The sequence below is a fragment of the Pseudopodoces humilis genome, chromosome 1, assembly GCF_049639895.1.
Source record: "Pseudopodoces humilis isolate 2021_Gansu_Grassland_sample_001 chromosome 1, ASM4963989v1, whole genome shotgun sequence".
In the NCBI taxonomy this organism is placed as follows: domain Eukaryota; kingdom Metazoa; phylum Chordata; class Aves; order Passeriformes; family Paridae; genus Pseudopodoces; species Pseudopodoces humilis.
In genome coordinates, this window is record NC_142200.1 from 11,759,172 (window position 1) to 11,783,644 (window position 24,473).

The 24,473-nt window shown below is 43.7% G+C and overlaps 1 protein-coding gene across 3 annotated transcripts in view; it reads right to left on the bottom strand.

Moving 5' to 3' along the window:
- The window catches only part of ZHX2 (zinc fingers and homeoboxes 2), a 73,686-nt gene that overhangs the window by 42,279 nt on the left and 6,934 nt on the right, over positions 1-24,473 (bottom strand). The window contains exons 1-2 of one of the 3 annotated variants that reach the window (XM_088052009.1): positions 1,795-1,937; positions 235-292 (exon numbers count right to left, since the gene is read on the bottom strand). The gene's annotated coding sequence lies outside the window, so the exon portion shown is untranslated. Of the gene's footprint in view, positions 1-234; positions 293-1,794; positions 1,938-24,473 lie in introns of those variants that run through there. The other 2 variants (XM_014257056.2, XM_005516932.3) reach the window with 2 other exon arrangements.

Below are 24,473 nucleotides of genomic sequence, written 5' to 3' on the forward strand. Positions count from 1 at the left end.
GTTTATATCTGTAGTGAGATAATTATTTGGCCTGTGTGGTAATACAATGGTAACTTTATTTTGTGGGTTGCAAAGAGGTGCCAAAGGCACTCAACTGGTTCCAAAACACTGGATTTGCTTGCTGTAAACATTTCTTGAAATGTCTTTAAAAAAAATAAATTACAAGATTCTCCTTCTGTTTGGGCAAGCTAGGATTTCTCATGTAAAGGAAAATGGAAAGAAAAAGCTACTCACAACACCTGATTTCTTACATCCTGGGAATTTCTCAGAAGGTGAGCAGTACTTCTGATCCCTACAAAAGTAGAAAAAAACATGTAAGTCAGGGAGAAAAATAAAATAGAAGAAAATAGCAGCCACCCGTTCCCCTTTATGACTGGTAATTTAGTTTTTTTTCACCAGCACCAGGAATGCCAGCAGGAATTCCAGCAATTCCCTTTTCCACTGACCACTACTGACAAGCAATTTGAAAGATTTGGTCCTATAGCCCTTTTACAGTAACATGATGAATCTTGGGAGCCTCTCGGGGGGGCGGGGGGGAAGAAATACACATTTCTTAGGCCAGGCAGACAGTGAAGAGCACTCACACTGATGTCCTAAGATACCACCACCATGGTTTGCACTAGAAATACCCACAAAACATCTGCTGCAGCTGTCGTGTTCCAGAATGAACTCTTTATCTATTGGGAACTTCTACAAAATACCATTAAAATTGTCCTTTGCCTCCTTAAAAGGTCTCACCTGCTTTCCTCTTCCCCCCCCACCAGAAAAACAGGAGAGGAAGGTTTAGCTTCAACAGCTGCAAGAGCAGAACTGAACAGAAAAATATTCCTCTTTGGCACTGGCTGTATACACATCTAAAAAACACTGTGCCTGCAGAAAGGCTAAAGAGATAATAAACAGCCAAGGGACTGCTCTGAGTAAAAGAAATACAAACAGAAAACCACCCCAGAAGCCCCCCAGGAAAAGAGGCAGAAGCTTATTGATTGCTTCAGCAGGACTGCGAGCACAACCTGCACTTCCAGCTCAAGCTGAAGTATTTGGGTTTGAAACTCCAGACTCCTCTTATCTGGCCTGAGGAAGGTCAGCTGACAAACCCAAAAGAAATCACTTGGAGTCTTTTGCTGCTTCCCAGCAGGTTAGGTTGATATTTTTTGGGATCTTTTCAAAGGAATATATGACTTGATTTCCTGAAAGAGCACACTGGCTACTGGAGGAGCTGGGAAGCCAGAAGCTATTACACAACCATAACCATATTTTAAGAGCTTAGGCTAGAAAAAGCTGCATGTTTATTCACAGATAAAAGGGAAACTGCTTCCCGCTTTGCTCCATCTAAGAGTAAGGCAAAAAAATGCTAGTTTCACTGAATTGTAAAAGAGAAATAAAACACATGGGATAGCTGCAGATTTTGTGCTATTTATACCTCCAGCACTTTGGGACCCAGCAGGCCACCTTCTGCTGCACTTCCTCCCTCTTTCGGGTCACATTCGCCATTCTCACATGGCAGGCTTAGGATGAAGCTGTTTCTGTATTTAATGGGTTTACTCCAGTTATATTTTACTAAAACTGCTATCTGAAATCCTGCTTTTTCAGTGCTGTGTCCAACACACAAAAGCATGTGTTTTGCCAGCAGAACTAAATCCAAACCTATGAATAAAACACTTCTAAAGAACAACAAAATCACCTACAATGCAACACAGCCCTGTCCTTCCACGATCTCAAACTTCTGCTTAGAATGTTAAGTAAAATAAATATATATGTGCATGGTGCTGTTGCTTCTTGGGACTGTATACTGACCATCACAATTTTTGGTACTTCTCCTAAAGACCCAGCTGGTGAAGCTTCTGCAAGGATCTTCTCCACTTTTGGAAACATAAAGCAGAAGGAAATCTTCAGGGTTATTACAGCCAATCCCTTGCTGTTGTAATTGTACTGCATGATCCTCTTCAGAAAGTATGCAAAAAGTTTCTACCCCTCGTGGCTATGAGAATATGATTTGGGTTTAATATAACAGCTCAGAAACAAGTTGGTAATATATGTGTATGTATATATATATATATACACACATACATATTTTAGATCTTTCAAACTATTTCACAGTTCTGGGAGATCTGCTACTGCTTTTGAATGCTTAGAGTTAGGCAACAGTGAATTGAAGGAGTCACAAACATGTTTCATATAGAAACATCAACTTTTTTCAACAGGTAGGTAATTACTATTGAAAACTCTTGCCTGAGTTTGTTTGTCTTGAGCATCCCTGCCATAGGCAGCTCTTGAACAGCCTCCCATGGGGACATGCTTATTCCAAGGCAGCACAAGGCAGGAGAAGCAGCTTTCCTTGCCGTGAAAACATCACTTCCCTGAAATGCATTGCAATGTTGGGATCGGGCAAATTCACAGCAGACCTCCCCTCTGCACAGGAGACATTCCTACAGCCATCAGCATTTCACCCACATGGGCTGTGCCACACCAACACCCACAGAGTAATGGACAGGAGCTGGGGAGATCTGTATCTGCTGGCTCCCATGTGGTGTCATGGTGAGTACACGTACAGAACACTTAATGGTGCTTTCTGAGTTACCACACTCCTCCTGGTTAACAGGAATTGCCTGTTTGTGTGTTTACGTGGCCCACAGCATGCAGTGAATAACTCCAGCTATCCCAGCCAATCTTCATTCTCTGCACACTGAGCAGGAGACTCAGCCACCAGCTGCTTCATCATTCTAGATTCTTTCCAAAAAAACATCTCATGGCAAAACAAAACAAAATAAACAAAAAGGCTTTTACGTACTTTATAAACACCAGCACTCCACATGGTTTCTGCAACCCAAACACCAAAGCACAAACCACCTGAAAATGGGATTGTTTTGCTTTATTCACCATGGAGTTTTTCACAAAAAAGAGAGATTTTCAAGATATCTTCAGAGAGCTAAAAGGTAAATCTCAAGCTGCTGTTAAAACAGGGAGGAAAAATAATGGTACTTTTTAGATGCTTGACAGAAAAGTTCCTTTGAGACTCTCTCAACCTACAGAAACTATCAATTTTTCAAAAGCATCTTTTATAGAGAGGAACTGCTTTGTAAGCCCTGAAAGCACTTGCTTTCCCAGGCTATGCTTGAGATGAAGGAAAATAAACCACACACTCCTCCCGACTTCCTAAAGGTGCCAGTTTGGTGGTTTAAATCCTGGGGTCAGCTGAAAGCATCCCCATGGATTAGGTCATGCCAGCTCCCACAGCACTGCTGATCCATCAAATGGCCTGACTGCCCCAATGCCCCAAATTGGTGGTACAGGCAACAGGTCAGGAGAAACTTCCTCCACCAAGCTAACGTGCCCAGGATGTTGCCTTCCTTTGCTGCTGGCTCAGCAAGGCAGAAATACAGCAAGCCCAGGATGCAGCAGGGTGGGGTGCTGGCAGCCACCCACCATGTCCCTGCTCCTCACTCCCTGGTGTTTGTATCATACTAGGCATTTATTAACTTTTCAGTGTAGCTTACACCTATATTTCCCTAAAAAACACCATGATCAAAATTACCACCTTAGCGATCTGAATTACTTCTAACAGCAGACTAGAAATGCCTTCTATCAAATTAAATGTGCACAGCTGTGTTGGAAATGGGGGGTTTGCAGCCTCTCAACTGCAGACTGTTATTATAGCATGATTAGCAGATACAAATGTTCTTGAAAGTCGTCTGTCTCCACACACTGAAAATCACAGTTATCCCAACAGATCCCAAGAGCCCAAACAGCTCCTGGCTGCTGGTCCAGTCCTCGTTAAACATTCACCAAGCCTAGCAGACCACAGCACCATGGACTAACATGCTCATGAGCATCCTTGCCTTCAACACCTTTCTGTAAAGCTATTAAAAATAACCCATCCCTCCCCCCATTCCTACAACAGACAGAATACAACTGAAAGTTTACATCAAAACCCTAAACATGCAGTGAAAAAGCCACTAAAAACCCCTAAAGAGCTCTGAGGTCTCTAAGTGCACACACACTGTGTGGACAGTAATGCTTGGACAGACCACGGAGTATCTCCCACAGCACTCCATCCCCAGAGGTCTTATCCCTGTCCTGCTCAGCATCAGCTGTCCTTCTCCAGCCTTTTGAACAAAGCTTAAAGAGAGGGGTATTTCCACCCCAGAGCAGCTGCTGCTGGCAGCTCCTGAGCTCCCCTGGAAAACCACTGGTGCTGACCTGGAAAACACGGAGGAGGCCCCTGCCAAGAGTCATCTTCTCCACCTCATTAGTGTGACAACCACTCGCACAAGATCCTTATCCACGCTGCACACTTTCCAGGGATCTGTGAGCAGAAGCTGTCCCAGACAGTCAAGCCAAGGCTGCACTATGCTGCAGATCTCCAGACTTAGCTTCCTCCAGGAAAATTTCTATAAACTACAGGAATAGACCAAATCCCTCTTTGCAATGCTTTTGTCGTATTACCAGCTGCTTTTGAAAATATTAAGAAGCATAAAAATAAGTAAAGAGAAAATAACAAAATAAAGAGTAAATAAGATCTAAAACCAAATCAGCTGCCAAAAAAATAAAAAAGGAAAAAAAATAGGAAAAATCTCATTGTTTTAGCACATTTACACTGTGTAGCACCGTCCCAGAAATGATTCCTCCTCTCTCAGAGGTTTAGAAGATTTCAGAAAGCATGTTCTCTGCCAGGTTGAAACTGATATCCCTCTAGGGAGAAGCAGGAGCATGATACTCCAGGGAAGCGGATGAGCCAGGCAGGCTGGGCAGCCATCGAGGCCACCTTTGCCTGACTGCCACCCCCAGGGGACTGCTCCAACTCCTCGGGCACAGGCTGCTCAGGGCCAGCTTGTGTCCATCCATAGAAGCTGGTAAGAAATGGTGTGGCTGCTGGCAGCAGCTGCAGTTGGCCTTGGCTACAGGGTGAGACAGGGGCTGGCAAGGGTCCTGGCCTGGCTTCCCTGGCACTGGACAGACTGACAGACAGTGATCCTGCCACTGCTCACCTCAGTGCTTTCTTGAAAAATTTGCAAATGACAAACAACATTAACTCCAGAGCCCCAACTTCTCCCATGGGAAGATGACCACCCATTTCTTCACAGAGGTCCTACAGCCTTTCTGCACTTCACTTTCCAGCACTAAGTCTAGTTCATTGGGAACTAGAGCATTGAACCAGAATGAAAGAGAATGGGAAAGCATTGCTCAAAGCAGATTATATTTACTTTTCAACACATCCCCCAGTTGCAGATGTCAGCACAGAGAAAGGTACATTAGTTTCTTTCCTATCTCCTTAACTGTTCCTAACTTCCTTCAACAAATCAAAGTGTTTTCTTGAAGGGTGAGAAATCTCAGTCTCATACTATTTTAAATTGGCAGCAAGGGGTTTAGAGCAAGGAGAAGAACATTTGATCGCGTAAGAAAATTCAGCCAGAGAAAGAGAGTGATGTCCTGTAGGGTTCTGGCTAAGAATAAGTTCGTTGTTAATTTATTTGGCTTTTAGTAACGTTAAACTATTTCACATTATTCCTCTTAACCCTTGCATTTCTGACTGTTACCCTCTGGTTAGTTACCTACATGCCCATAGTAATAAAGGTGTTGGAAAACAGTTGTCAGACCCCTCCTCTGCCAGGGCCATGACTAAGAACTGTTTTCCAGCACAGTGGTTGCTGCACTGTTGTTGGACACTACTTCTGCCCAACATATGCACAGCAATAATTTTTTAAACAACCAAGCTGTGGACTGTTAACTTGCTAATTAATTTTCAACACCATGGGATGTCCCCTTATATAATCACAGAATCATTTATGTTGGAAAGAACCTTTATGCCAAGTCAACCACTAAACCACTTCCCTAAGTACCACATCTACATGTTTTTTAAATACCTCCAGGGATGGGAACTTCACTGGACAGCCTGTTTCAGCGCCTCACCACCCTTTCTGTGAAAAACTGCTAATATCCCATCTAAATCTCCCCTGGTATAACTTGAGGCCACTTCCTCTGATCCTATCACTTATTACGTGAGAGGAGAGACCAACCCCACCTGGCTCCTTTCAGGGAGTTGCAGAGAGGGTAAGGTCTCCCCTGAGCCTCCTTTTCTCCAGGCTAAACACCCCCAGATCCCTCAGCTGCCCCTCATCTGATCTGTGTTCCTGACCCTTCCCCAGCTCCATTGCCCTTCTCTGGACACACTCCAGCCCCTCAGTGTCCTTTTTGCAGTGAGGGGCCCAGAACTGGACACAGCACTCGAGGTGTGGCCTCACCAGTGCTGAGCACAGGGGGACAATCTCTGCCCTGGTCCTGCTGGCCACACTGTTCCTGATCCAGGCCAGGATGCCATTGGCCTTCTTGGCCACCTGGGCACACACTGGCTCATGTTCAGCCACTGTTGACCAGCACCCCCAGGGCATTTTCCTCTGGGCAACCTTCCAGCCACTCTTCCCCACACCTGTAGTGTTGCAGTCTCTGTGTTAGATCTACCCAGGTGTCAAACAAATCTGATGGAGATACATCATGTAAGCTGTACACTGGGGACAGAGCCAAAAATCACATACTTCTTCCACTACCCACCAAATACCCAAGCTCATAACAACAGCAGTGTTAAGAATAGGAAGAAACAAAGAGAGAACTGAACACAACAGAAAAATATGCTACCATACACCAGTCCCCATGGTATCTGCCGATTCGGGAAGGACAGGGGTCATCATCTGAGGCTGTCTGTAAGAGCAGGCAGGTGAGGAAAGTGCTGTGAGCAGCAACCCATCAGCACAGCTTCACATATGGATGATGCCAGACTGCAGCCAGAAACATTACCAGCTATTGCCATTGTTTAGATCCACTGTCAGAGTGACACAGTTCAAGGCCTCCCAGTATGACTGTTAGGTCTGGCCTGGTCTCTCCAGTTTCAGCCTGATTTCCTCACCACATGACAGAGCCCAGCAGCAATCACTCTTTTCCCTTGCTCTTTATTAATTCCCTCTTTTGTTTTCCTCAACCCTCAAGCTGAAAAGAAAAAAACAAACAAACAAAAGGGAAAAAAACAAGACTGATCAAGACCAGACAATAACTACATTTTGCTGCCATAAAAATAAATACAAGAGGATGGGGTTTCCCTTTTCCAGCTGTTTACATCATGCCTACTTTTGGCTGAAAGCACTGATGTGTTTGCAAATTCCTGCCGAACACAGCAGCCATCGGTGCAAAAGTGGTGCAAGAAATGAAATGAGCACAGAATATAAACATAAAGCAGAAGATCACTTTGCTCCTCTCAAGTAATTGTGTCTGTGCTCCATTTGCTCATGAAGACCAGCACTGTTAGGTGTTACTGAGTCTCTCGTTTTTAGTAAGAGTCCATGTCCCTATACCTGGGAAGTTCAGTGAGAGGTACCTGGGTCAGCTACAAGTAAACAGAGCCACAAACAGACTGCAGGAAAGGTTGCCCAGAGTCCCTTATATGTTGCTATACATTCCTGCTTGGTCCTGAGCTTCAGCTGCTCTCATCACTGTGAACTCCTGGAGCTCCTGTTTGATGGGAGCATCTCCCAGGGCAGGCTCCTGCCCGCTGCACTTCTCCCAGCTGCACAGCCCCAGCCCTGTCGTTTCAATTTCCCCATGCTCCAGTAAATGGAGCCAACAGGGGAAAGTCTGCTTACAGGCCTTAAAAAAAGTGACTGACCCCTAGGACTGGGAAGGGTGGTGGAAATCCCCACAAAGAACTTGCTTCTGTGGCCTTTTCTCCCTATCCTGGGGACAGACAACACAGCCCGGGCAATTAATCTGCTTATTCTGTTAAGAATCAGTAACTTTGGGCCCATCCTTCCCCTCCAGCTAGACTTTAACTTTTAAGGCCAAGAATACAAAGGGCTGGAACAAAACCCTCCTACAGCCTGTCAGTCTTGCTGTCCCACAAATTTATCCTATCAATTTATCACCTTCACTGTACTTATGTCTGTATTGAACAATAATTTGTTATGTGTCCGGGTACACAGCCCTGAACAGCCTGGGATGTTTTTGGAAAACAAAGCAACAGAGGCTCACTGAATGTGTGATTCCTCCAGATCTAAGTGCCATACTGAAATAAATTTAAGGTTTGGCTCTGCCTTAGTTTGCAAAGTGGGCCCATGGGAATCTCATGAGGTTTAACATGACCAAGTGCAAGGTTCTGCAACTCCCAGTATCAATCCAGGCCAGGGGATGAACAGGCTGAGAGCAGCCCTGCTGAGACTTGGGGGTGCTGCTGGATGAGACACTGGACATGTTCCAGCAATGTGTGTTTGCAACCCAAGATGACAAAACATCCTGGGTTGCATCAAAAGCCCTGTGGGCAGCAGGTTCAGGGGAGTAATTTTGCCATTCTACTCTGCTTTGGTGAGACCCTAGCTGTGTCCAGCTCTGGGACCCTCGACACAGGGAGGACATCAAACTGTTCAAGTGAGTCCAGAGGATGTCACAAAGATGCTAAGAAGGTAAGAAGGATAGACCACCTCCCCAGTGAGGAAAGAATGAGAGAATTGGGATTGTTCAGCCTGGAGAAGAGAAGGCTTCAGGTGACTGAAGTGGGAACTGTCCCTGCCCACGGCAGGGGAGGTGGAACAAGATGATCTTTAAGGTCTCTTCCTACCCAAATCATTCTATGATTTTACTGGAATATATCTGGAGCACCAGATACTTTTTACAGCTTTCTTCCTGATTCAGGATTGAGGATATAATTACATTTCTGAGAGAGAACCCTGCTACTATTTGAATACACCTTTACCACTCACTCCAGCAGAAGCAGGTTTGAACCAAGGAGATAAAGCGCAATTCACATCTTGCTTTGAAGACTGTTGAGGAGAAATGCACTTTCACCTTTTAAAAATCAGACAAAATCAGATTTCATACAAAATTTATGTTATCCTTCCACATAATCAGCAACATGACATTAAATTTCTTCTGTTTCATGATATATTTAATGAGAGGGAGAAAACCAGACAAGGGCACACCCCTTTCTCCAGTACTCCTTGTTATTCTTCCAGAACAATTCTTCAAAGCTACTGAGATCACTGTATGTTACCTCCTTTTTGAAGGATCAGATACATTGCATCAAAAAGCATGCAGGAAAAGTTCTAGGGCATGAAACCAATTTTTGCGCACTTTTATCTGGGTCAGCTTTTCTATTGATTCTGCAAATACTGTATCATTTTTTTAAAGTTAAGGGGTTTTTTAGTTTAAAAAGAAGAAAAAGAGAACATCAGAACTTAAGTCAAACATCCATCTGAGCCAAGGACTGGTTTTGGTGGGTGACTCCAAATCAAATAGATTTTTTTACAATAAAATCCGTCTAACAGTGAAAGGGCATCTGGATCAACTTCTAAATTCAGTAAATGCCCTCTTCCCATACTGCGGCTATTTTCAATAATACCATTAATACCATCTCTGCTGTTAGGTGTACAAAACTTAACAACAGCTGACAACATCTAAGAAAGCTAACATGAAACAAACACATCAAAACCACTCAGACACATGTTTTAGCATTAATTCCTCCCTTCCTTTCTCTGCTCCTTTGCCAAGTTTTCCTCCATGGTTATGAACTATTTGGCACAGCCTCCAGCTTTGCTCTGTGTTGTTTCATCAACTGATGTGCATCTTGAGGTGCTCTGAAATAGAAATAATAAGTAAGAACTGGCCTCAGGTAACATCCTGTATTAGGAGGAGATGACTTAGTGCAGACATCCTGAAGATCTTGTATCAACTTCGTATGTAGACACACATGGTAGATGGAGAAAGGACCCTTCTTGGAGGATTCCTACCAAGAGGTGACAGTTTGTATGGACAGCTCAGAAAATTTGCTTACAACTTTGGATGACATCAGAAAAAATAAAATGGTTGGAAAGAAATAAATAAGATAATAAAAAATAAAATAATTGGAAATCCCAATTAGGTTGGTGAAAATAAAGAGCTAATGAACTGCCTCTCAAAGGCTTTTCCAGAATGGAATGCTTTTACTTCTGAGAGATACTTTTTGCGTATTTTGATGGTGGTGGTATGCTAGGAACACCACCACGTTGTCCAAGAGCCTGATTATCACATGCTGCTGGAAGCTGGGTGCCTGTTTTGACAAAACGCATTTCACAGAGATCTGGGCACATGGGAAGAGGGCCTGTGCACTCCCAAGGCAGAACTCAAGAGGGGTCTGACTAAAATGAGCATTTATTCCCTGGCTGTGGGACACTTGTCTGGCATGCTCAAGATCCAGAGGATTGTCTGGACAGATCCATCAACCTTTTTATACTTACTTTTCCAAATCTGGAGAGCTCAGATGGAAAGATGAGTAATCATTTCCATCACACCCACTGTGTGACACAAACAAAGCCCCCAGACTGATTTCTGATATGCAAATGATTAAACCCCAACACTTTCTTGCCATGATTTTACTCCATTAAGCCTTGTCTTTATTAGGAACCTTGCCAGTTCTGGCTGGCTCCTCCAGCATTGCACATCTATAACCAAAGAGCTGTAGCCAAGTGAGCTGCCCTCTCTGAAGAAGGGCTGGAGGTCCCTTTGCCCAAGGATGGCCCTCCTTCCACCACCCCACGCTGCTGTACTCCATCCATGGCCCAAGTGCAGTTATTAATATACTTATATTGCAGGAATTATTGCTCTGTTACACTATGTCTTCACTCTTCCCCCATGCATTAACTGGTTGCTTGGAGCTTTGCAACCTTTCAAAGAAAATGCTTTGAAAAATAAGACTGAGGAGGCTCACGTTAAATTGGGAAATGAGCACGCCTTGCTGGCTACCCCGAGAAACTAGGACAGGCTTCTCTCGACCAAATCTCCAGGTATCTCTGAGGCAGTAACAGTCGGCACAATATTCTTAAAATACGCACAGGCTGATTAAAGGCTGGCTTACAGCACTCACTAGACTCGCAGCATTAGTGCAGGCTTTTAAAATCAAACAGGCGTGACAATTTATGAAAGAAACCTTCACTAAATGCAAGGCTGCTTGCTGGACCCCCTTCCTTGCTCTCCCACCTCACAACACACCTGAAGCTCCCCTTGGGAAAGCGTGAAGTACTGAAGTGGGCACAAGCAGAGGTACCCACACCTTGGATGTCAGCCCAAATTCAAACTAGCAGCCGTTTCAGTGTTAAAGTTGGGTTGTAATCCACACTTCTCCAGGGCTTCTAACATCCAGCCACTATCCTGCTTTGTCCCTTGCTGGGAGATGCAGCACAGATGTCTGAGGGGAAAGTGGAGGGCTGAGCAGGGACAGTGGGCCAATGGATCTCCAAAATGTCAGACAAAGCTGCAGAGCAGACTTTAAAACACATATCCCTTCCCAACAGGACACTTTCTCTGCAGGAAAGGCTTTCCCCCGTGCACCACACCCCAGGCCCTCTCATTCATGTGCCTGTCTCACACTGAAAAAGCTTCCTAGGTGGAGAGGAGCCGAGTGCTGCCGGGCCCTACACTCCCCTCAGTGACTGATTAAAGCCAGACCGAGTAACCAGCAAGTACCTTCCTCTCTGCGCTCTCGCAGCAAGGGCAACAAGGATTGCTTCCCTTCCACTGCTTCTCCACCTTCCTCTCAAGTATCAGAGCACCCCCATGCCAAAATGAATTTAATATGGTGTTTTCAACCTCTTATTATGGATGAAGCAAAGCAAGACTAATAGTTTGGATTTACTTACGTCCGTTTAAATTAAGGCAAGGTTGCAAATCTGGCTCTGTCGCACCCATTACTCGACTGAGCCCACCGCATCCCAGCAGCGCCTGGTTACGACCCTGGCAGACCCCAGCTGTGGCAGATAGTGCCCTGGCAGGGTGTCACCCTGGCCATCACTGTTAGCTGGCACTGTTTCTGTGCCAGGCTCGGGGCTGTGGCACTCCAATGCCTCTGGGAGGAGGGTGGGCTCCTTGACACCATCACCCTGCACTGACACCCCACAGCCACGAGCATGCAATCCAGCCAGCTCACTGACACCTCCTAATTTAAATATTCAGGCCACTTTGCCACAAATGTAGGTGCTTTTGTTCCTCTGCTCTTCCATGTGGACTTCAATAAACAGCTTTCAGCCACCTGTCCCACAGGTCACAATACAGAGGACAGTTTAGCATCTTGAACAGAGCTATCAGGCAAACAGGTTTATGGATGAATGTTAATGTACAAATCCGCTGAACATAAATGGACTCTCTCAAATGAGATTCAGAAATAACTACAAGAAATATAGTCAGAGGTCACCAGAGAGACCTACTCGTAATGCTCAAATTTATACAGAATCATAGAATAGTCTGGGTTGAAAAGGACCTTTAATTATGTATTAATTACAATTAAAATGGATCTTAGTCCAATCCTCTGCATATACACAACCTCTCAGTGAAGGAAACATTGGCTCTAAAAAATCTCCTATAAAGCAAATTAAGTAAACACCTTTAAACAAAGCTCAGCAACCCTCCAAATCCAGGCAGGGAAATTACAGCTCTCTTTAGCCTGTCCTTCATGGATCTTCACAGCAGGCTGTGGAATCAAACCACATTCGTCCTTTCCAACACTATGACAATTTCCAAATAACCGGGAAGCAGCACAGAAGCATCAATTGGAACATGCTCCACTGTCCAAAGGCAAATTGCATAGTTTGGATTTAAGTTGTATTTATATGGCTGTGTTTTCCAGATGAAATGTGTGGTCTAAGCACAAAACACATCCAGAGTCTTCAATGCCTTCATCAAAAACAACCAGGGCCCCACCTGTGCCTCAAGATCCCGTAGGGCATTCTGCCCTTCAGGAAGCTCTGTACTCCTCTGTTGAAAGATGAACAGTGCTCAAAAATTTTATTCTTCATGGAGGCTGTATTTAAAAAGATTTTCTACAGTCCTCGGTGGAGTTTCACATTTTGGATGTGTGACAAAGCAGACATTATGTGCAAGGAAATATAAGTTCTGACTGCACAAAACTACCCTAAAGCTAAAACTTCAGGACTGGATATGGACCAAATTTGACTCCTTGAATCAAATTGCTCAGATCTTCTGAACTGCTGCTAAAATAAAGGCATAGTTTTGTCCTGAAACCTTCCTGTTGCTCCTCAGCAGAGTTTAACTAGAGACCTGTCAAGTTTCTAGTCCACACCTCAAATAGCCTTGTCAAGTCATACAATCAGCAAGAAGCAGTCATGGCAGGGTTTTATTGTCAGGGAATGTAAACAAATAACAGGCAGTGCTGTTCATCTATCTCAGGTTGGTGCACATAATTTTAATTAAAGCATTTATGTAAATACAGATGCAAATTAGGTTCAATATAGCATCTGGCAAATTACTATCGAAGACCTGAGGCTACTGGCAAATTATCAGCATGAGCTCTCATGATGTGAAGGCATGAAATACAATCTTGGTCCAGACACTGTATATTTTATTTGGCTTAAATTGGTAGTAAAATACCATACTGACACATACAAAAGAAGTTAAATAGTCTTCCATTTGAAAAAAAGAGCACTAAGGAGGTCCAACGTCCTTAAAATCTGTCCTTTAGACAGCCTGTGTCTAGCAAGAAAAAAACCCTTTTTGTACTTCTGCAACACATACCAGAGAAACTCAAAGCATCTCTGAAATGGTAATTAATCCATACTCTCCCCAAGGGATATCTATTTTAAAGATGGTTGTATGGAGCCTACATTCATCTCTCATTTGCCAAAGACTCGCAGGGGAAAAGCCATAGAGATCAAATCTGGACCTTGGCCCTGCTCCTTCACATTCTCATCACAAGACTTCCCCTCCACAAAAATCACAGGAACTCACTCATGCCAAAGAGGTGTGAACTTCTTTGGCCTAGATATCGCTGCCTCAAACTAGTGTTAACTTCAGAACCTTGTTTAAATTGCAAACATTATTACAGGACAAGAAAAATAAAGGAAAACAAATTACAGGAGAAAAAACAAAACACTCTCAACATCTGAAAATTTAAGGAATCTTTAGATCATGCTGAAAGAATCTTATCTTTAGAAAATTAAAAGGTATGACCAAGGTAATCCTCATAGGAGTAGCAGCAGCAACTTCTGCTACTTCTTCCCTCCAGGTTGAATTCCATCTTTAGGGCCTTGGAAGGGGAGAGCAATTCTCCTTCCTTCAGAAACACCCAGTGCTTGAAAAGAGGCAATAGCTCCTAAGGTTCTATGGCAGACTTGATCAACATCAATGATGCTTAAGTACAAGCTTGGTATTTTCCCTTGCACATTTCCCAGGGTATGAAATTCCCACTGGCACTGACAGAAGTGAAATCACATTTCCAATTTATTTGGAACAGATGCATTAAGCTCCTTGGAAACAATTGTTATTACTAGCGATGAAGAAAAGAAGGGAACACAGTAAGCTTTGGAGTTACACAGGTACATTCACAGCTTGACAAAATGTGACATATACGTGTCATATCATTACTATGACAAGAGTGTTTGGGGGACGTGTAACTGGCATTTTGTAAGCATATGGTCACATAATGGCCCCTTCCTTGGCTCAAAATTAAAATAACCCAGAGGAACAGGAGCTAAAGCAATGAAGCCACAGACTGGCCAGTTTGCATTCCTTTGCCCTGATATCAGTTATAATGACTGCACAGTCATTCAAATGCTCTGCTTTTGATGTGTTTGTCTTTAGCACCTTGCTTCCAAAAAACCCCAAGAAAGATATAGAAATAGCAAGCGTTGGTTTTGAACATGGGACACCAGTGTGAATTCCTACAGTAACTGTGATTTCATGGCTGCAGGGAGTGTGTGGAAGAGGGGAACAAGAAACACTGATGTAATTAAGGACATGATACTGAGGTCACACCTCCTATTATCTGTTAGAACAGGCTAAATGAGAGAGCTTTATGCTCCTGGAAATTGGATATCTCTACTTTCCATGGCTATTAAGAGAACTGGTGCACACACACACACACACACACACATATATATAAATATATATATATATGTATGTATGTATATGAAACTTGCTGGAGAGCAGTTAACATTTCAAGCTCTGCTTCTCCACAGCACGTTTGCATCTTTAATGGAGTACCTGCTGCAGCGAAATAATTTCCTGGGTCCCCTTTGCAAGAAGAAAAAGTGCAGAATTTCACTAGAGGCAAGGAGGGATCAAGACTGTTACAAAGGATGAGACACCTCCTATACTTATTTTGGGTAAAAAACCAAGCCAAAATCACAGCCTTACCTTGTACTGGTTCCAAGTCAGAGCCCACATTCCTAAAAGAGGCAAAGTTGGCAATCTTGACAATTTGTTGTTGATAATCACATCACAGTCGACTTTTTTCTTATCTGATGACTTAATCAGGCAATTTCAACAGATTGAATGATTGCACTAGTTTTGCCAAAAGCAGTAAGTGACTTTTCAACATAAAAGCAAACAGATAAATAAGAGACTTGCAGGTCTGATGTGGCCTCAGCTGGCACATCCTTAGGGAATAGTTTGGAAATTGGTGATCCTATACTGTACTGAGAAGCTAAGCCACTCAGGCAGCAACTCATTACCCAGGGACATGGGTGCATCAGAGGAAAAGGAGAAGGCTGGAGGGTATGGTTTCAGCCAGGCTATGGGAGAGGTTTTAATTCCCTGCCTTTGTGTAAGCCATTTTTACTCCCCAGCGCTTCTTCACTTAATTCTTGTAACAAAACCTTTCTGTATCACAAATACTGGTATGGTAAATACCCAAGAGGATACAAGGTGCTTATATTTTAAGAAATATGAGCACCAATAAACCACTCTCCTACTCTTCCAGTGAGGCTTGGAATAACCCTGAAGTGTTCTTCTTGAGCAAAGAAATGTGTAACTCTAAATGCTAGGGAGGAAGAGCAGTATTTCATCAAAGGACCTCTACTAGCAGTCTAACAACATAATCTCTTGAAGGGAGACAAGGATTAGAAGTTGGTGCGGAAAGACATAGGAGTTAGTAAAATTACAAGAGTTTCCATCTTTCAAAACTCAAGGGATCTTGAAAGAAGATGCCAGGAAGCAGGAAGGGAGTTGCTCTGCCCAAGAGGTAAAGTTGTCCCTTGTTTCCTCTGCATATTTTTCCACCTTTTATTTTTGGATCTCGCAACATTATCCAGCATTAGATGGCACATAGCTAGAATAACAGCCACCGTGCCCTGCTCCAGGGTGCAGCAGGAGTACTGGAACCACCCTGCAAAGAAGGGGGGTAAGAGGGAACATTAAAACGCATCTCTCACCTGTTTTGCTTAGGAAGATTTGAAAACACACCTTAAAAAATTTACAGGAACTAATTTCCCAGAAGTACTCCAGCAGCAGAGAAGCACCCATGTAACCTCGGACAGGGCTGTTGTGTCAGAGCCTGTGTGCACAGCCAGAGTTCCCTGCAGGCTGCAGGAAGGGCAGCCTCCCCGGCACAGGCACGCTGTGGCTCGGGCTGTGCCAGCACCGCCACCTCACCCGGCAATCACACCTCTCCACGCACTTGGCCAGGACAGCTCTGCTGGCAGGAGTCTGCAGTGTAGGCACGGCTTAACCCCGAGCTATTTTCAGCAGAAGGCGCGATGCGAGCTAACTTCCCAGCCTGTGTCGTAATACAAAATCCAGCCTTTGTGCCTGGCTACACAGAGCTGCTCAGTCCATTGGAGGTGGGGACCACCGGATGCTTTAAGAGCCAAGATGCTGATGCCATGAAACAAATGATTTTATAAAACCCCCAACAGGACAGTTTTCATTGATATATAGCTCTAGATGAGCGCTGTTTTGGGCCCCATCACATCAGGTTTGTGCAGAAGGACCCAGCTATACAAGCAGGGCAGTCAAAAGGCCAAACTGCAGTCCTTAAGCCAAGGAAAGCAAAATGCATAAACAGCATCACTGGAAAAAATGTGGAACTAACCCATCTCAAAGGAGATTAAACTCTTCTGAAAAGGCCATGTTTAGCAGGTGTCCCAGGACAGCCAACTCAACCAGAAGCCATTTTATTTGGCTGGCTGACCTGTTCCCCTGTTTCTGCCCATGAACTGGTTTTGCCCTTTTGTCCCTTGATTTTAGGCCTGGGTAACATTTACCTATATCAGAATTTACTATGACCAAAAGTGGCTGCTGGTTAAAGAACCCACCAATCTAAACACACATGAAAATTAAAACACTTCCAACCCTGTGTATCACCCCTGAGGACACAGGCAAACACAGATATGGCTAATCAATATCTGGTTTCTGCCAAGAATGCAAGAGACCTGTAAAGTTCCAATGAATTCTCAGTATCCCATGGATGACTTAGATGCCAAGACACCATTTCAAAGGCTAGACTTTAGAAACCACTTTTCATAAACCTTAACAATCTTTTTTACCTTGACACAACTACATTGCAAGAAAAAGAAAATTAATTATGATTTGTAGCACCTTCTAAAGAACAGTCCAGTTCTCAGTCTGAAAGTGTTGAAATCAGGAATTTACCCAAGACTGCAAAAACATGCTTTCCTCTTGGAAATGTAGCTTGCAGCTGGGCTGCAGGCAGAAGATACATCTGGAATTTTTCTGCTGCCAACCACTGTTTTAGTTCATGTTATGATACCAAGAACTGAAAGTTGTTGTTTCTACTGAGAACCCCTCCTTCTCTCAGTTATTTTATAGGATACAGTAAGTTTCTACTTACTGGAAGTGTTAATTATCACTACATTTTCTCACATAATTGATACTTGATAATCAATGCCTTTGGCAGTGGTAAGACACTGCCCCCAACATTCTGAATTACACCGATCTTCCCTCTACTCAGGAAAAGATTTTACATCCCTCACCTTATTCAGCTTGATTCAGCCTCAAACTCAAGAGCTGGAGAAATGGTGTCTGTTTTGGACGACAGACTCCTCCTAACTACCAAGGCAAAAGTGAGGAAAAGGCTCCCAAAACTTAGATGGAGCTTTGTGCCCGTGCTAAGAGGCATACCTTTGTCAAGGAAGGGAGCAGCTCTACAAAAGGAGAGGTAATGGCACCCACTGGTAACTAAAGAACACCAAACAATCTGCTCTGCAGCCTCCACTGCAGCTGTCTCTAGAAGAGCTGCACCAGCCAACACCTAGGGACTCGATTCTTACATCTACCCATTTCCCAGCTTTTGCAGGAATTGCCTCAATGAAGAGGCACAAAAGTAGCTTAAGATCTGGATGTTATTCTTGTAGCAGTAGAATCCCAGAAGTCTTCCCCAGAGACACTTATGCTAGTTTTGAGGGCAAAACCAGATGGCATTCAGTACGCTGCTGGAATATTCCTGGAAATCAGCGTGACAAAGGAGTCCCATCAGCGCCTACTGGAATCATACAGGGCACAGCATGACCACTGAGTTGTGTCTACCACATTCACCTTGCCATAGCTGTGTGAAATAAACATTAACTTAAACATTGTTTCAGTGAAGGGATTTGAATTTCTACCCTGGGTCTGCCCTAACTTTGCTCCAGCAATTGAAAGGAATGGCTCCAGGAGAGAAACCAAGCGTCTGTTGCAATTTGATATAATGTGGGATGAAATATTCACACTCTGTAAGAAATAATGAGAAAGTTGTACCAGAGAATGCTTCTGATATAGATTTATTTTGCCACCTGGCTCCACTTCACCACTACCTGCAACCCCAGAAGCTCAGAGTATTCAAGGCTAGTCATTCCTGACACATCCCTCATCTTCAAGACACAGAAGACCTTTTTTACTCTGAAGGCCAGCTGCATATGGGGAAGATGTTAAACACCGTATGAACTGGTCCTCATTCCTGGAGTCATACCTGTTCTCTTTAAAGCATATCTCCCTACTTTATCAAAAAATGCCTCCCACATGTATTTACACCAGTGTTCGCTCTGCAGATGGCTGTAGGAAAGAAATAGAGATTTTAATCTGTCTGCTGCACCACCAGCTGAGCTGCAGTTGGGATTCAGTGGACAGACTCTTTATTGCTGGTAGACTTAACTAATGAGATGAACACAGTTTTATCTCCAAAATCTGGATGGAGAGGTAAAATAGCTTCCCTGCTGTTTCTTGGTAGCAGAGAGAACTAAAACAACTGGCTCCTTCCCAGGGAAAGCACTACTCACTGCTCATTTCTACAATCATGTAGGAGCTCTGTTTGGAATGGGACAGGAATGACTTGTAGTAATGGCTTCAGATGAGGCTTAGCAAGTGTCCCCCTCTTTCACACTAAACAGACTTCAATCAAAAGTATCATCACAGTTTGGAGCAAAACGTTTCCACCCTCTGCTGGCTGTCTATGACTTGACTCCAGGCAAAATGTTCAACTTTTGTGCCTCAGTTTCCCCTCCACTTAAGAGTAATAAAATATCCTGTGGAGGTATCAATTACACCTTGGTGCCTATATAGGAGGATGCAAAGGAAAGCACTACAGGAACCACAGATCATCAATAAAGCATAAAAGACTCTGCCACCGATGCTTCGGCAAACCACCAGTTCACTCAACCTCTAGAGCCAGATGTGCAGCACTAGCTCAGAAAGCCAAAAAACAGGAAGAAGCTGTCAGGTTCTTCATATTCATGAGCTTTTTAATAAAGCTCAACAAAACTTGGAGGCATGTTCTCTGCTGTTGCTCTTGCCCTTTTGCACAGCGAGCAAGTCATAAATATTTCAGGGGAAGAGTCCAGAAAATTTGCAATACTGGTCCTAGCCTTTTACAGCATTAATGAGCAGGCCATTAATAGTTAATGAAGCAGCTGCTGGTGATCTCAGAGGTAAAGGCAAGATGAGAACAGTAGTGTCTGCCCATTCACTACAATGTGATAATGTGAAGGAATGGCTTGATCCTTCTATCAAATTCTCCCCATCACAGCAAGACCCAGAAGCTTATCACAGGACTTGCAGCTGAACCACACACAACCCCCTGCCCTACTGCTGTCACCCAGCAGGGATGGAGGCTACTGAAGTGGTCTGAACCACCTGTCCTGATGCTCTGGCCACATCTGTGGGACTGCAAAGGCCTCAGTGCTGTGTCTTACATTTAAGACTAATGTTCCAAACAATCAGGTAGGACCACGCAATGCCTATGCGCAGGTATGCATGCACCCCATAGCCACACATATGTAAAAATGCCAATAAAAAGAGTGGGGGTTGGAGCCTTTTAAAGGTCTCAACTGTTTGCTCAAAGCTGCACTTTGAAAGCTAAATTCACAATACAACTGGGCAGCCAACTTCCAAGAACAGTTTCTGTGATTTCAGCCTCAGATGCAGCAAGGACTTTGGTGAAAAGGTATTCTTGCTGTATTTACTCTTTCGTGTATCTGAACTGACATCCCTTGGTTGTATGTTTGCAGACAGGAAAGCACCTTGCAAACAAGAAGCCACCTTTTGGCAACTCTACTTGTCAGGAGCTTTACCAAGGAAAGGCACCACTGGCCGGGCTGCTTGGTGCAACTGCAGCCCTGCAGCCCATGGAGGGGCAATATAAATGGGCATGGCAAGAAGAATTGGGTAAAAGTTTGGACACTGCCAAACTCAATTTCCTTTGTTTTGTCCCTGTTAGTATCACCGATTTTTAAAGTATTTTAAAAATTTTCCATCTTCCTCCACATTCATGTGTACGTGGGTCTGTCAATCCCAGCACAGTAATTTCCTACTGGTCTAATTATAAAAGGTAAATTGCGGAGAGACCCCCACCAATTGTGCTCTGGAGAGTGTTTAGTGTGACCCCATGCATGCAGGAATTCAACACCACAAATCAAACAAACTAATAGTGTCAGTCCTGCTGGCTCCAGGAATAATCAGTCTCCTGGATTCCAGCTCACATCACATCTGGATTGTCACAGATTAAGCCTTTTCTGTGGTTTTCTGATAGGGGTCTGTACAAAAAGCAAGGATTGGTAGCAGAGAGGCTCCCTGAAGACCCCCAGGTGGATAGGGACAGCACAGACCCACCTTCTTCAAGAGCAAACTGAGCGGGGTTTGGATGCAATCTGAGTATCTCCCTTTTATATAAGTGTCCTTAGCACAGAGTGCAAAAGTTCATCTGTTCCAGCCGTTTAGGACTGGCAGTCAAGAGCCTTGCATTCAAATGGAAGAGAAAAAGCAAAAGAAAAGCTTAATCTCAAAGTTACAGTCTTAATTCCACCCTCCAAACCAGAGATGTTTTAGTAGTGCAGGAGTCAAAGGCAACTGCAGCACTGGGCCCTTTGTTAAATAACTACCCTTTGTTAAATAACTAGCTACGATTTACCTAATCTAGCCGCAGGTTCTCACTGAAGGGACAAAAAATATCCCCATCAACACCCCAGTCTCACCTAAGCAATGAGCTTCCTACAGCACCTCCTGAGCTAATCCTCTAGTTTTCAACAAAACTGGTCCTTGACTTTTCTCACCTTCAAACGTGATTCTGCTTGCTGCTTTCAATGCAAATCAAAGGCGACCTTAGTAGATCCTTACTGCGCTAAGACATAAAATAAATTTATTAAGTAAAATTTAAAGTAGTTATGTTATTCGGTAATGTTATTAAAAACTATCATTTGCCAAACATGCTCTGGAAAAAAATTACTACTCAGACTTAATAATAAAGTACATAATTAGCAGAGAATGTATGGTGCCTCTTTTTAAAATCCACAGCATGTAATGCTCCTGCATGCTTTGAGTGGGGAGTGTCTTAAAGTCATCATAAGCATTGATTTAAAGACTTTAATACCTTGAACTAATTTATATCACATTAAGGATGAAACATCACATAGGAAGAACCCTGTCAAATCCAGATGTGTGTTGGGCTGTTCCTCACTCTCACACCATCTATTTTACATAATTTAGGAACAAATATTTTAAAACAGCAGACAAGTAAAAAAAATCTTTAATGACCAAAACCACTATCTAACCTCAAACGTTTCTTAATCGACTTCCCATTAGGTGCCTGTTTAATTTAAAAAAGAAGGAAAAAAAAAAGCCAGCATTTTACCTTCTCCTCCAGCTACACGGCAAAACTTTTAATGATAAGTGTGTGTTACATTTTCTGTTTCCAACCCTTCGAGAACCTGTTTTTTACTGATTTTACAAGACAGAAAAGGGACATGGGCCATTCATGCACTAGCAAAAAATTTATCAAGCTGCAACCCCAAACAAGACAAGTGGCCACAGCAGAAGCTGAAGAGTGCTCCAAAATGAGTATCTGTAAGCTGTAAAGACCAGTAATAAAGGGTTCCAAATCACAGTCCTTTTCCACTGCTGTACAGACCAGCAATCACAAATTTGAGCAGGAGAAGGGTCTCTCAGCCTATCTGTGCCAGAAGCTCAGCATGGAACTCACCTGGAAGATGCTACAGCAAGGCCTAGATACACAAGCCAAGCAGTGACCTTGCAACAAACAGTAGCAGCATCCACGCTGAGACTCAGTAAAAGGATCAGGACAAGAGAGAAGGAACAAGTAAAACCCCTATCTACACAGGGATGAACAAAATACAGGCAGATTAAAAAAAAACCCAACAAATAACTAAAGCATGTCAGATGGAAACATGGACCAGTGGAAGTGGTCCTACTGCCTGTGCCAGTGAGAGGCAAATCAGAAAGGATGCCTTGAGTGCAAGGCAGATAACTGAAAAATACAATCAAATTCCAGCCTTGGCTGCAGAAATCAATACAGAGAGGAAACTCGGGTATGAATTCAGGTTTCCTGTGCAAATACACCATTCAAAATGCATCAAACTACAGCTCACACCGCTCCCCACAACATATCTAAAAGCTAAAAGCATGGCAGAGCCCAGGTGATAATTCCCATCCCTCTTGTTGTTTGCTACCATCTGTAAGTAAAGCAGCCTGCAAACAGCCGCAAATTCTTTGCCATACAGTACTGCATACCATTTACATCATCACCAATTTTGGGATGCAGTTTGTGTTAAAATACCCAGACTCACTTTACCCAGAGTGCCTCCTATTCAATAGCACATTTCAAAGCAGATACCTCTCCCCATCAAGCACCACAACAGATGGAAGTGCTCTCCTTGTCCTGTGAGCACCCTGCCAGAGCAAGCTCCTTGCTGGGATTCGGATGGAGCCCTCCAAAAAAATGTCAGGGTAGGAACAGACTGGTAGGGGAAGAGGTGAAGGAAGAGCGTACCGCGAAGAAATTAAAAATGCAAACCATGTGCTCAACAATGATCCTCCTCTTAATCGTCTGCACAGGGTGCAGACAGGGATTTGTGTACTTTATTTTTTTTTTTGATTTAGAAGAACCTTATATTTAAGCCCCCCAGAATTTTTATGGGAGAGTTGCAGAGGGCTCAGCATGAAACTGGAGCCAGCTGGCAAAAGGTGTCTGGTGCCTGCTTACCCCTTGCACGCTAGGGTGGTAGACCCTGAGGTTGAAAGAACTCCCCTTGAGCGCTTCATGGTGAGATCAAAACCATTCACTGCTCACCACAAGGAAAGAACAGAGCAAGGAAAAAGAAGTTCAGATTTCAGATTAACTTTAAATCCATCAACTCAGTGCTCTGATTTGTTGCTGGAGAAGAGATGGGACTAGAGCTAAGATCATTCCTATGTACAAGCTCTTTTCAGCTTAAATATTACTGTGACACTCCTCTCCTAGCTTGGACACGTACTGAGTGTTTGCATGCTCTCCTGGACCATCACACAGAGGGTAAACACATAAAAATAAGGTTGATAAGGCTAAGATCCAGGATAACAGGACAAACAAACAGAATCTAAGGCACTTCAAGTGTATTTAGAGTTGAAAGCAAAATCCTTCAGATAGCTAAGATTTTTTTCCTTTATCTGATTAAATTCGGATCTTGAAACTGGCATTTGCCTTAAGCAGTATTTCCCAAACCACCTCACCCCCTTGACATCACCAAGGCACAGAGGCAAGATGCCAACAGATATACAGAGGAAGGGCATCCTGTGAAAACTATTTTAGCAACATTGAAATTGTGAGGATACTCTAAAGAGACGCCAATTTAAAAGTAGTTAAGAAAACAGCTCCCTCCAAACACATTCTTTCTTGTCATTCCAGCTGTTTTAAAACACATGTAGAGCTGACTCCTCTCCTATGCTGAAGAATCCCAGACAGGCAGAGGGAAGTAGAGGCTGCTTTGGGTAGCACTTTACTCTGAATTTGTTCATCACCATTTGCTCCTGGAAACTTCTTACCCGCCGTAGTTGGGCAAAATCCTGCAGGTCCTCAGTGGCCACCAGCCCCTGTCCTTGGCAGCTTGGCATGGGCACACTGGGGTCTGATGTATTTGCCAACTCTTCCATGTGGCAACCCCTGGCACTTTCCCTGGTTTGAAAATCCCAGGTGAAGCTTTCTCAGCATCATCAGCCAGCTTTTTCAGCTGGCTTCTCTAGGAAAACTAAACCTAGCCCCCAAAATGGTCACCCAGTGGAGCTGGTAGCTTCCTGGCAAGATACTTGTACCTGAGCACAGGTTGGGAGGACCTGTGCCTTAGGTTAAAGCCCAGATAAAAGGGCTACTGTCTCTCAAAAAAAAGGGTGCAAAGCCCTGAGATATGAGAAACAGATCCCAAAAATGGTCATGACTCCTGGTACTCAATATCACTTGTTTGGGAATGAGAAGC